The following is a 13,776-nucleotide window of genomic DNA, read 5'->3' on the forward strand; positions in this document are numbered from 1 at the left end:
CTAAACCTGAAATAAAGGTGATTAAATTTTCAGTTAGGCTGAACTTAAGAAATCCATTGTCCTACGTACTTAGCAGACACGTGCTTAGCCGGAGATCTTACCACTTCAGACGCTCGCCGCAGACAGACTGACCTGGTCCCTTCCTGAGGGTGGCTCACAAATACAAACGGAAGTGGCCAGAGGGGCAGCTTCCTATACCAACATGACAAGGGACGGACAGGACCATACTAACGATAGAAACCTCTTTGCTTTTAGAAAGCGTAGCTACCTGTTCCGACGTTGGTCCTACTGTTCTCTAGCAGACAGGCTTGTCTGCTACTCTCAAGCATGCAACTAGAAATACATTTGCTCATTCATCCTCTCACACAGAAGGGAAGAGGGATGACAGTATCTTATCGTATACAGTATATAAAGGAAAGCGGATGTAGGTTCCGTATGAGACTGTGTGACATGAATTACATATAAACTGTGTTTTAAAGTGTAGTAGTGTGACAGATCGTTCTTGTTTATGTGTAAAAGTAACACGTTTCACTGCTCAGTCTCCTCCCAGATAGTCAGAAACACCACAGTAAATTTAGAAGAGGAATTTATGCCGTAAATGACAACAGATTTAAGAAATTAACATGAAAGGAATCCAACAGAGACCTTTCATACTTACTGTGGAATATACTGAATTTCGCACTAGGATGTCTACACAGATTGTATGGTGGGCATGTTACTTTGATGTTTGTAAGTTACCCATGTGCAAGTTAGAGAAAGAGAGCAAGTTACATTACTATTAAACAATCGTTGGTCCGGTTGTAGCACAGTTTTTTGGCTCTGAGCAGTCTGATACATTCTTATTTGAAGTGTGGTTGGTGATGTCCGTATTCAGTAGTGCTTGACTTGTGAATGCATCTGTTTGCTGTCGCTGTTCCTATTTTCTCCATGTCACCTTTCATACTATAAGCTTCTATGCAGACTGTTTCCTGCTCAACCTATTACAAGAACCTCAACTTATCTTCAGAATCACTACACATAGATCCTACGTCCTCTGTCATCTGGCTAAGCTCGGCATAAGGTGTCACACTGCTTGTGACCTGGTATTCTACACCTAGCTTTTCCTGTAGCTTTGGGCCTACAACCATCCCATGACTTCCACCTAGCAGCAAGACTCTTGTCTTTCAACTTGACTTTTCTACAGACCTAGCCTTAAAGATGTTCCTTCAGGTCTGTTGCAGTCTACTTTGCTTAAAAACTGATTGAGGCACTTCTCTTACCATAGGTAACAAGCCAAGCTGATTGTTAATGGGGATTTGAAATGTTATATCCGACGTCTTCTATTTTTTTCTTTACCTTTTCCCAGCTCCCACTGTCTCTTTTCCCCTTAAAACCTATCTAAATCATAATACGCCACTTCTACATCGAGTGACTGGCACAAATCTTTCTTTCCTGTTACAAGATTTTCTGATCTCCCCTTGGTAGATGCAGTTACAAGGTAGATGCTCATGTGGTACCCCAGCCGAAAAGACAACCCACAGTCCTGAAATATTTCCCCCAGACTCAAAAACCTACGCCAACATTCACTTTTATCATACACAGCGCCAGTTTTACAGAAAAACGGAAAACCGCTAACATTCACTTAAATTGCAGTAGTATAAGAACTAGTGAATAGCTATCTTGCGATACACAGGATTTTGGATGTAGGCCATTCCCAGCTGAGAGGCACGCTGAACCTGGCTATGTGGGGTTTCCTACCATGGGGTTTCCTACAAGGGTGCAGCAGGTAGCGAAGCTGTCCAGAGCAACCGGTTCCCTAACGAGGTGTTTGTGAACTGAGCCTCCCCCACTGCTTGCCTACCCCAAGCGCTCACCCTCAGTGCCGTTTCTCAGACAGTGTCATCGTCGATCAGCATCAATAATTTCGTAAAGTTAACTTGCCGCGTCTGGAGTTTCATCATATATGTCATACGAAACAAATTATTTGTATTTGGCGGATCTCACTCACAAAAGTACGCTTTTAATGATATTTCTAAAGTTCTGATACACAATCTGCTATTTATTGAATTTTTATCTCAACATAACTGAAATTTTACTTGGTAAATTTCTTACATAACATGGTCGCTCGTCCTGTGAAGCTTCCAGAATTTTTGGTCAGGAAGGCGGAATGAGGACTCAAACAGCTGGTTGCCCACTTTTCTGTCAGTGACTTTTAAACGCGATCATATTTGCCTTTATTGTGCTCCAACAGGAGCATTTTTCAGCTGATTATTATGTAGTTCATTGTATAAACTTTGGTGGAGTCATCTATATTAAGCAACGAATTTAATCATCTGTAGAAATCAAGAATAACACTCTAGTTATCGAGACTTTATGCGCCGCATCTAACAATAGGGAAATATTCTGTAATTTCTTTCAGATGAACACGCCCATTGTCGCATAAATCTTTATCTAATTACTAACTGTAAACCCGGCGTTGCTCGGATATTTATTCATCCCAGTTTTATGTCAGTTCCCTCATCTCTCTTGTCCATTTAGCCCTATCTCGTCTCTCTATCCACCTCCTCCTTCCGCCCATCCGTCTCTCTTTCCATCTCTTCCACCTGCCCCCCTCTCTCACAACACTTCCTCCTCCTCTCCATCCTCCTCTCCTTCTCCATCCATCTTCCCACCTCTGTCCACCTCCTTCTCCGCTTTTTCTAATAGTACATCAAATTCACAGTAACACCCCTAATTTATGTATTTATTACAGTGTTCCATTAGTCAATCACCACCTTCCCCCTTTCTCTGTTTACCTGCTGCTACCTCTCTCTTTTAATTTGCTTCTCTCACTTCTCTGGATGCACCTCCTCCCCCCTCCCCGCCCCCATCACGTTCTCCCTCTCCATATATCTCCTCCTCCGCCTCCGTCATGCCTCTCCTCTTTCCCCATCCGTGAAAAAATACGTATATCTCACAACTTTCATGCTGATTGACGAGACGATGTTGAATTTATTTAAAGGTAGGCCAACCATCCGCATTCCAGCATACGTTGATTTGTGTAAATGCCTTCAGCACGAAAACACACATACATGAGCCAATTCCCAAGCTGATCAGTCAAATGGTGTGTAATTCTGTTGTAAGGCACGCTCCACCATACACCGTATGCAATTTCACGTAGACGGCGAGGCTCCCCTTGTTTTGATGATCAAATGAACAAAATTTCATCAAGATCGGAGCAACACTGTGGCTTTTGTTGAAATCCGTAAGTATCCTCCACCATGCACTGAACGAAGTTTTATGTAGACAGTGACCTTCCTCTTGGTTTGGGAAATAGGAATTCATTTTTATACACCCCGCTTGCTCTATGCCGACTTAGTTGCGAAACATAAATAATAGATTCGAACAACAGAAATCATGTAATGATTTCTGTCGTATAAGGGGCAAGATAGCTATTAAATAATAGTAACGAGATTACGAGAGCAGTCATTTTTTCAGTGTTACTTAAAATAACATTATACCTTGTAAATTATCAGACACAAAATGAAGATGACAAGCAATGTGAGACTTCCTTCCGTTTGCGTTTGAAACTCTCGGAGAAATCCTATGTGGTTAGGAGGGTGGGAGGGGACAGCAAGGGGAGCTTCGATTTGTTTTGCCGACCCGGGCCTCTGACAGGTTTAGTGTGCCACTGCTCGTAGGAAACCCCACGGTAGGAAACTTCACGACACCCCGAACCTGGCGTCTGGCTGTGAGGCGGCGGACAGTCACCGCCAACACACAGTGAATGGGGTTCTTGCACTGATTGGACCGACCGCATGTTATGTGTTACGAAATACAATAACTTCAAACGCCTGAAGATGAGATTTTAAAATCCCGAATCCGATCGTGGTTTAAATAAATAATTAGTACAATTGAAGCGGATGCCTCTAAATTAATTATCTTCCAATGAGCTTTACAGTTAACGTGTGTGCAGTGGATGGACGTAAACATCAGAATGTAAACACCACTATCATATTCTGTGTTTTAGAACGCAGAAGACGGATAGATGAATTCTAAAGAAAGCACTTTTTCAACAACTATCTTGAATAGAAACTCTCAGGAAGCTATGAAAGTCACTGCAAAGCATCCAAAACGAAACGTAGCATTCCGCACAGCAGGTCCTAATGTCAGAGTGCTGCGTAATGCGTGCTATCTGCCGACAAGAAGCAGTAAACATCTGCTTACCTGATCATGTACATCCGCTAATTCACTCGGATCAATAATTTTATTTTGTCTTAAATACTAGCTGACAAATGCGGCAATGCTCGGCTATTCATACTACCAATTTTGTATTAGAAACGGAAACAAAAAAATTAACTCTGTAATGTAACACTGAAAAAATTTGTCTTCGTGTACACGTAAAGACACACTTGAAATTATGAAATAGTTTCGGGTTCGCTGGGCACAGCTGCTTCGCGTGTTTACAACACGTTTTTGTAAACGTCTCTATGGCAACGTCTTTTCGTAGGTCAATAGACGGCTATCGTTTCCGCCTACAGCCGTTCGCGCTTCGCGGTTCGAAACTATTAAAAACGTTGCCGTGTATCAAGGATTTCCTTACGTTGACTCAACTGTAGGAGAGTCTTAGTACTGAAGTATATATTTATTAGAACTTCTTGCGTGATGAGGCATATTTTCACGTATGCCAGTGTTTACGTCGTCATATCTCTTGAACTACGTGTCGTACAATGACATACTTGTGCACGTAGTTTCAGCGGCGTATGTGGATACTGCCTGCGAAATATTTTGCGAACAGAGGTACTACCAAAGAAGTAATAAATTTAAAGGTCCTGTACGATGCGGTAGTTTTTAATGCACCTCAGTGTTTATGACGACATATCTCCTAAAATATGATATATAGGTGGGTCTTACCGCCACAGTGATTATTCACTGACAATAAATGGTATGTGTACCGAGTTTGGTTGAAATTGGTACAGTGGTTTAGGAGGAGATGTGGAACATACATACATACATTTTTATAATACGCATGGATTAGAGTGACAATATGCTTTTTCACATCCTGTAACCTTTTAACACATTCAGTGTGTGTTGCCATATCAGAACACTACCCGGCATTCCTCGGCTATGTATTTATTCCAGTCTTCTGTCAGTCCATCTCCTCGCCTTTCCCCAGCTCTCTATCCACCTCCTCCCTCCATCACTCTCCCCTTCTCTCCCTTTTTTTCTGTCGTTGTGCTCCTCCCCCCTCTGTCCATCTGCTCCACCCCCACTCCTTCATCCATTTTCTCCTTTCCTTTCTTTCTGTGCACCATCCTGTCTCTCTGTCTACCTCCTCCATCCCCCTCTCCCTGTTCAACTCCACCCCTTTCCTTTTTGTCTATCTCCTCCTCTCCCCTCTCTCCATCTGCCTCCTCCTCTTCCCTGTCTCTGCCCACTTCCTCCTCCCCATTCATCTGTTCATCCCCCCCCCCCCTAACCTATCTGCCTGTCTCTTCCTCCCCCTGTCTCAGTTCTTTCTCTACCCACTTACTTCCCTTTCACTGTCCATCCATCTCCTCGTCTTCCCTTCTCTCTCCACATTATAACTCTCACCCTAATAGGGAGGTGGCTGGTGGTTCTTATTGTAATAATATTCCTTTCCAGGTTGTAACTAATACACTACTGGCCATTAAAATTGCTACACCAAGAAGAAATGCAGATGATAAACGGGTATTCATTGGAAAAGTATATTATACTAGAACTGACATGTGTTTACATTTTCACGCAGTTTAGGTGCATAGAACCTGAGAAATCGGCAACAGGAACAACCACCTCTGGCCGTAATAACGGCCTTGATACGCATGGGCATTGAGTCAAACAGAGCTAGGATGGCGTGTACAGGTACAGCTGCCCATGCAGCTTCAACACGTTACCACAGTTCATCAAGAGTAGTGATTGCCGTATTGGGAGGAGCCAGTTGCTCGGCCACCATTGACCAGACGTTTTCAATTGGTGAGAGATCTGGAGAATGTGCTGGCCAGGGCAGCAGTTGAACATTTTCTGCATCCAGAAAGGCCCGTACAGGACCTGCAACATGCAGTCGTGCATTATCCTGCTGAAATGTAGGGTTTCGCAGGGATCGAATGAAGGGTAGAGCCACGGGTCGTAACACATCTGAAATGTAACGTCCACTGTTCAAAGTGTAGTCAGTGCGAACAAGAGGTGACAGAGACGTGTAACCAGTGGCACCCCATACCATCACGCCGGGTGATACGCCAGTATGGCAATGACGAATACACGCTTCCAATGTGCGTTCACCGGGATGTCGCCAAACACGCATGCGACAATCATGATGCTGTAAAGAGAACCTGGATTCATCCGAAAAAATGACGTTTTGCCATTCGTGCACCCAGGTTCGTCGTCGAGTTCACCATCGCAGGCGCTCTTGTCTGTGATGCAGCGTCAAGGGTAACCGCAGCCATGCTCTCCGAGCTGATAGTCAACACTGCTGCAAACGTCGTCGAACTGTTCGTTCAGATGGTTGTTGTCTTGCAAACGTCGCCATCTGTTGACTCAGGGATCGAGACGTGGCTGCTCGATCCGTTACAGCCGGATGCCTGTCATCTCGACTGCTAGTGATACGAGGTCGTTGGGATCCATCACGGCTTTCCGTATTACCCTCCTGAACCCACCGATTCCATATTCTGCTAACAGTCATTGGATCTCGACCAACGCGAGCAGCAATGTCACGATACGATAAACCGCAATCGCTCTATCAAAGTCGGAAACGTGATGGTACGCATTTCTCCTCCTTACACGAGGCATCACAACAACATTTCACAAGGCAACGCCGGTCAACGCTGTTTATGTACGAGAAATCGGTTGGAAACTTTCCTCATGTCAGCACGTTGTAGGTGGCGCCAACGGCGCCATACTTGTGTGAATGCTCTGGAAAGCTAATCATTTGCATATCACAGCATCTTCTTTCTGTCGGTTAAATTTCGCGTCTGTAGCACGTCATGCTCGTGGTGTAGAAATTTTAATGGCCAGTAGTGTATGTGTACCAAATTTGATTTAAATCATTCCAGGTGTTTAGGAGCAACTTTTAACCAGTGGTTTTGCACGCCTACGAAAATGTCATATATACTGTACACACACTTAACGTATTTCACCTGTATGTCTAGCGAATTACGCCCTGTAGTTTCTTTTTCACGAAGCTTAATATTTATGAGGTGGTATCTCCTGAAGCATGTACTGCAGTATGGAATAATTTTACAGGTACATCCAGTATTATGCCGTGTGAGGTGGGGCAATGGTAAGTAGATTGGACTCTCATTCTGGAGGACGGCGGTTCAAAACTGCGTCCGACCTTCCTCAATTAGATTTTCCGTAATTTCCCTGAATCACTTCAGGCAAATATCGGGATGATTCCTTTGGTCCCCTCCCACAAATCAACCGACCAACCAGTGGCATATGCGTCTATTGTCCGAGAAATGCGTTGTGAATAGAGTTGATAGTAAAGAAATAGTAAATTAAAACGTCATGCAAAATGCGTCACTTTCTCGCGCATCTCCGTGTTTGTTACGTCATACCTCCTGAAGTATGTGCCGTACAGTGATATATTCCTGTATGTACATTCGGCGGCAATTGTGGATACTTCATACGAAAAGTGTTGCGAATGTAGCACCAACGAAATAATTCGCGTTTTAAAGTTTTGTGAATTGACCCACGTTTTTAACAAGATTTTGGGGATATGTTTTTAATATGTCAACAGGGTGGCTGCCAAACCCAAGTTTTTTGTAAGTGGTCAGTCAGCCACATTTCCCTGTGCTGTTCTTTTAGCTCTTCTGTGTTTTGTTTTCCCTCTGTTTTAATTTCTTAATTGGCTATCTTGCCTCCTCTTTGGTTTTAGTGCATGTGGGAGTGCCTGTGCGATAGAGTATTTTTGTGATCATTTCGTGTGCATGCGTGTACGACAGTTTTCGTTCTTATCCACATTCGTTTATTTTAATCATTGTTAGGGCGCTGATAACCACGCCGTTGTGCGACCATTAGGTCCCCAAACCATACACACATAAACGTCCTGCATAATTCGGAAGTTTTTCAATCATTCAGTGTTGGTGACGTCGTACCTGTTCAACTACGTGTCGTACAATGATGTAACTTTTGTGGTACATTCACTGGTACACGTGAACACTTTCTGCAAAATGTGTCACGAATGCAGTTAGTAGAATAGAAGTAATAAAATTCATGTTTCATGTGACAGATTTACTGCACGGGCAGCGAAAATGTGGCAAGTGATAAACTTTGTTCCTTTCATCATTTTGTGGGGGCAGCCAGCGAGAAAAAGTTTCTTAATGGTTTGAAATTATGTTTAAAGATTTTGCAAGTTTCTAAGTGCTCTCACTCCCAAATACTGGAGATCAAAAGTACGGGTATTCTCTCGTCTTGGGCTACACTGCATTTTCAACCTGAAACCCACCCTACTGATAGGTGGGTGGGTCTTACCTCCAGTGTGACTCTTTCTACAAAGTAAATGACATGTGAACTAAGTTTGGCTGAAATTGGTTCAGCGGTTTGGGAGATGTAGAACAAACATACTTACATGCATTCGTAAGTAAAATCATCTTTATAATTTGTATGGACATAGAGAATGTCCCAAAAAATACCGACAAACTTTATGCACAGCTTCCTTGTTGTTGTTGTGGTCTTCAGTCTAGAGGCTGGTTTGATGCAGCTCTCCATGCTGCTCTGTCCTGTGCAAGCTTGTTCATCTCCGAGTAACTACTGCAGCCTCCATCCCTCAGAATCTTCTTACCGTATTCATCTCTTGGTCTCCGACTTTTGCCCTCCACGCTTCCCTCCAATGCTAAATTGGTGAGCCCCTACTGCCTCAGAATGTGTCCTAGCAACCGATCCCTTCTTTTAGTCGCGTGTGCCACAAATTCCTCTTCTTGCCAATTCTATTCAGTTACATATTAGTTACGTGATCTACCTATCTAATCTTCAGCATTCTTCTGTAGCACCCATTTCGAAAGCTTCTATTCTCTTCTTGTCTAAACTATTTATTGTCCATGTTTCACTTCCATACATGGCTACACTCCATACAAATACTTTCAGACTTTAACGTAAGTGTATACTCGATGTCAACAAATTTCTCTTCTTCAGAAACGCTGTCTTTGCCATTGCTAGTCTACATTTTATATGCTCTCTACTTCTACCATCATCAGTTATTTTGCTCCCCAAACAGCAAAGTTCATCTACTGCTTTAAGTATTCTAATTTCTTAATCTAATTTCCTCAGCACCACCTAATTCAAATCCACTACATCCCATTATCCTTGTTTTGCTTTCTTAAGTACAGGTTCCTTACACAGAAATAAGTAAAAAATGTTTAGCAAACAAGGGCTCTAAAATGCATACCTTAAGAGGTGTGAACACTTGTTCTTCTTCGATAGTGTGAAACAGATCTCTTCTGCTGCAACGTCCTTGCTCCCCATTCGTTGGGAACAGGAAATATTGACCAAAACAAGAAAATCTGGACCTAAAATAGATACTTTAATAACTATGAGCACTTGTTCACCTTCTCTATTGTGAAACACAGCTCTTCCACTGAACAACTGTTCATAGATCTTAAAGTATCCATTTTAGGCCCAGTGTTTACCACATATCTTTCTTGTTTTGGTCGATACTACTTCCTCCTAAAATATGAAAAGCAAAGAGCTTCCAGTAGAAGAGACGTGTTTCATAGTATTAAAGATGAACAAGTGCTCATATCTCTTAAGGAATGCGCTTTAGAGCCCTTTTTTAACGACATAAGGAAACTGAGCTAAAGTTTGTCTGTTTTTTTTTTCACCGTGGCCCACCTCTTCTGTGACAACCTCTTCACCTCAGAGTATCACTTGCAACCTAAGTCCTCAGTTATTTGTTGGGTATTTAGAAATCTGTCTTCACCTCCTCATTTTATCCGCAACAGCTCCTTCAGGTACCTTGGAGGTTATTCGTTGATGTCATAACACATGTCCTCTCGACCTGTCCCTTCTTGTCATTAATGTTTCCCCCATGATCCTCTCCTCGCTGATTCTCTCGAACCTACCCATTTTTATTAGTCCACCTAATTCACAAAATGGTTCAAATGGCTCTGAGCACTATGGGACTCAACTGCTGAGGTCATTAGTCCCCTAGAACTTAGAACTAGTTAAACCTAACTAACCTAAGGACATCACAAACATCCATGCCCGAGGCAGGATTCGAACCTGCGACCGTAGCGGTCTTGCGGTTCCAGACTGCAGCGCCTTTAACCGCACGGCCACTTCGGCCGGCCCTAATTCACAACACAATTCTGTAGCACCACGTATCAACTGCTTCGGTCATGGTTACCCCAAATTGCTTCTTTTGGTTGCTGTCTAAACCAAATGAAGCAAATTGTAAATATCGTATTTCTTAGGCCTACAGCAGTTAAATTGTTACAAATGTGATGTTGTACGTCACAGAAATAAAAATATGACCCAAAGAAGATGACACATTGGTGTCGAAATACGTCTGGGTACATATTAAAATCAAATAATTGTGTTTGCACAAGGCTGATTTCCAAACCAACCCAGTTTTTAAATCTCAAACACCGAAGAACTAAAAGAGGAGCGTCCAACCGTAGTAAAATGAGTAATAATTTGTGTATTCATCAACACGCAGTTATGCAAAACCCCTCATATCTCAGTTTTGCTTCGCTTTCCGACAGTGCAACGAGCACAATTATTGCGAATATCTACCACGCGCAAGCCCCTACCTTTTACGTGTTCTTGTGTGAATGTGGTGTTGCTGTATGCTGCTACGTGCAACAACATTGAAGTTAATGCATGCCCGTCACCTTATAGTGTGACTAAAGTTCTGTTCTGCATTTGAGAGGAAGTAACGTAAAATTCATAACTATTGTCACTAACTGAAACGTGATTATCATACCTAGAATTAATGTTTTACATATAATGTCATATTGAGTGTAGTTTTTAGCCCAGTAAATACAGATAACTATAAAGATCCAAATTTTGAGTTAATATAACCGGATCCCACTCCCTTTCCTTACTAAATGCATTTTCTATTGAAACCCACTGCAAAAAATTATTGGAAATGCGAAAAAAAAGATTTGCAGGAAGAACGAGTAAAGCTTTAATGATGCATCATCACGAAATATACGCAATATGATGATAAGACAAAAGGTTAGCGCCCTCCGTACTCAATGTATTGGTTCAAGGTACAGCTAGCGTCAACCGCTGTATTGTTAAATTGATTAGATTTCATGCTTCATTTACAACCAGTAAATGTAATTAATATCGGGGTGTTGAAATCGCTTTACCAAGAACCCCAGCATACAGTAACAGGTTAAGGTGAGCATAGGAATTACCAGAGACTATATATGGGTATAAGTCCAGGACACACAGTCCTGAATATAGAGTAAAACAGCACTGAATACGAGAGTATTTGCGATTCATGTAACGTAGTTTCATCCTACCCCTACCGACAGTTATCGTACAAAATGATAATTTTTTTTTTCAATTTACAACTCGCTGCTGCCGCCAGAATTACCGGAGAGCTTTCGAACAAGATCTGTTTGACTAAAATACGACTCCTTATTTGTTAAAATAAACGTGTTTAATCATTCTTCAATTTTTCAGTAAAAACTCCAACATAGCCATTGCCTTCTAAATAACAAATTTTACACGCGCACAGTCTAAATGACTGCTTAGTTTTCCCATAAACTTGGATCACAGAATAATCTCCTGGGTCGAGAACAGTGCCGGGTGGTTCTTCATTTCCTTCAAATTCTTGGTCTTCGTCAGGAGAAACATTGCCGATTGCCGGCCGGGGTGACCAAGCGGTTCTATGCGCAACAGTCTGGAACCGCGCCACCGCTACTGTCGCAGGTTCGAATCATGTCTGGAGCATGGATGTGTGTGATGTCCTTAGGTTAGTTAGGTTTAAGCAGTTCTAAGTTCTAGGAGACTGATGACCTCAGAAGTTAAGTCCCATAGTGCTCAGAGCCATGTGTGTGTGTGAACCATTGCCGATTCTATTTCTATTCTCCTAACAAATTCCGAAAACATAATCCTACGTCTTCAACTAGCCGACACAAAAGTCAGATTAAAGTGTACTTTAACAGTGAACTTTTTATTAATGAAACGGACTTGAAAATTTGCTCAACATATGCTCAAAGTGAAACAATACAATTTACATTGGTACTTAGAATTCGAAGTAAGCTAATTCAACACCGCATCCGATGCTTGTCACTGAGTAGACAAAACAACAGCTCATTGTGTCGACAACTTTGAAATTCATAATTTTCCTGTTAGATTCGTTCAGCATCAACTTAGACCAATAGATCTTTTTATGATAGTCCCACGTGTCGTCCGAAACAACAGCATAGAACTTCTCTGGTATTATCTATTCACCCCATTTTAAGTTAATTGTTGCGAAGAAAGCAACTTACTGTGTAGTCGTCATAGCCGGCAGTTTATAACAGAGGGTACAGATGGATCTTCCCACAGGCTAGCTGCCAGTTTGCCAGCTAGGAGCCGTTGGCCGTTGTTGATCCGGTACACACGCGCTGTGCATTTAGAGAAACGAGTATGCCGATAAATCCGACAGCTGTTCCGCACAGCGGCAGGTGCAAGGGGCGGGGGGGGGGGGGGGGGCAGGGAGCGCCATGACAGCCATCCGTCACCATCGAAATACGGCCGCAGCAGCGGCAGCTGCGCGCAGCATCGGCGGCACATCGCGTCGCGGTCGGGATGTCCGCATCACCTGTTGTGCCTCTGCCCCCCCCCCCCCCCCCCAATGTTGTACAGGGTTAGCGGAGCCACCGCACTGGGGCTGCTGTATATCGTATATATCCGTTACTAATTAACGAGTGTTCTGCTCGACTCCAAGTACCATTTCGTTATTTCGTTACTGCCCTAAGCGTTACGTAAACCACATGTTGTCTTCCCCTCACACACTTCGTGGCCAACTCAGGCAAACCCGGTATTTTTCCTATCCTTCCAGCTCGTTGCACTGAAGAGCCTCGGCTTAACGGAAACGTTTCGTTACTCGCCTGTTTCTTTTATTTTCGCGCGATAATCCCGAAACTTTAGTTTTCATATTCTTCAGATTTCTTATTCGTTACTAAAGTGCGCGTCATTTATAACGGCGGCCGAGTATAGGTTCGTTCTGCGCATCTGACGTCACAAAACACAGTCAGCCAATGAACAGAGAACGACGTTGCCAGAGGTCGACTGCAGTGCAGACCACGGACGAGTGTCTTCAGTTTTAGAAACGTTCAGTCATAAATAAAGTAATTGAACAACAGCAGTGTCTTGATAGCAGACTTCCTTTTATAGAAAGTTTGGAAAAAGCATTCTTTATACCAATTGCTTCATATTCTATTAATTAATTAAACCAAACAAGCAATAAGCCACCTAATTCAGGCGATAGTAAGGAAAGGAGTTTGTATCATTCTTACTACCCGCTTTTTCGCAATAAAGAACAGCAGTAATTGTTTATTTCCTATTGTATTTAAACGAAACGTGAGTAATTCATAGTCATACCAACAGTGTTTGTCGATATTTTGCGTGATATTTTAAACCTTTGGGAGATGTATTGAATGTCGAGCTGCATTAGTGTAATGGTTAAAGTGTATGGCTGCGAAGTGAAAGGATGTGAGTACTAACCTTATTTGGTGCTTAATATTTTCTTTATTTAAAAACAATATCGAAGTGTCTCACTTCATGAATTTTATTCGTTTGAATGTAATTTTTTGAAATTTCTAATGGCAACTATGCGCTATGGACTCCTACCCCTGCAAACTC

The sequence above is a fragment of the Schistocerca serialis genome, chromosome 1 (genome assembly GCF_023864345.2).
Source record: "Schistocerca serialis cubense isolate TAMUIC-IGC-003099 chromosome 1, iqSchSeri2.2, whole genome shotgun sequence".
Lineage (NCBI taxonomy): Eukaryota > Metazoa > Arthropoda > Insecta > Orthoptera > Acrididae > Schistocerca > Schistocerca serialis.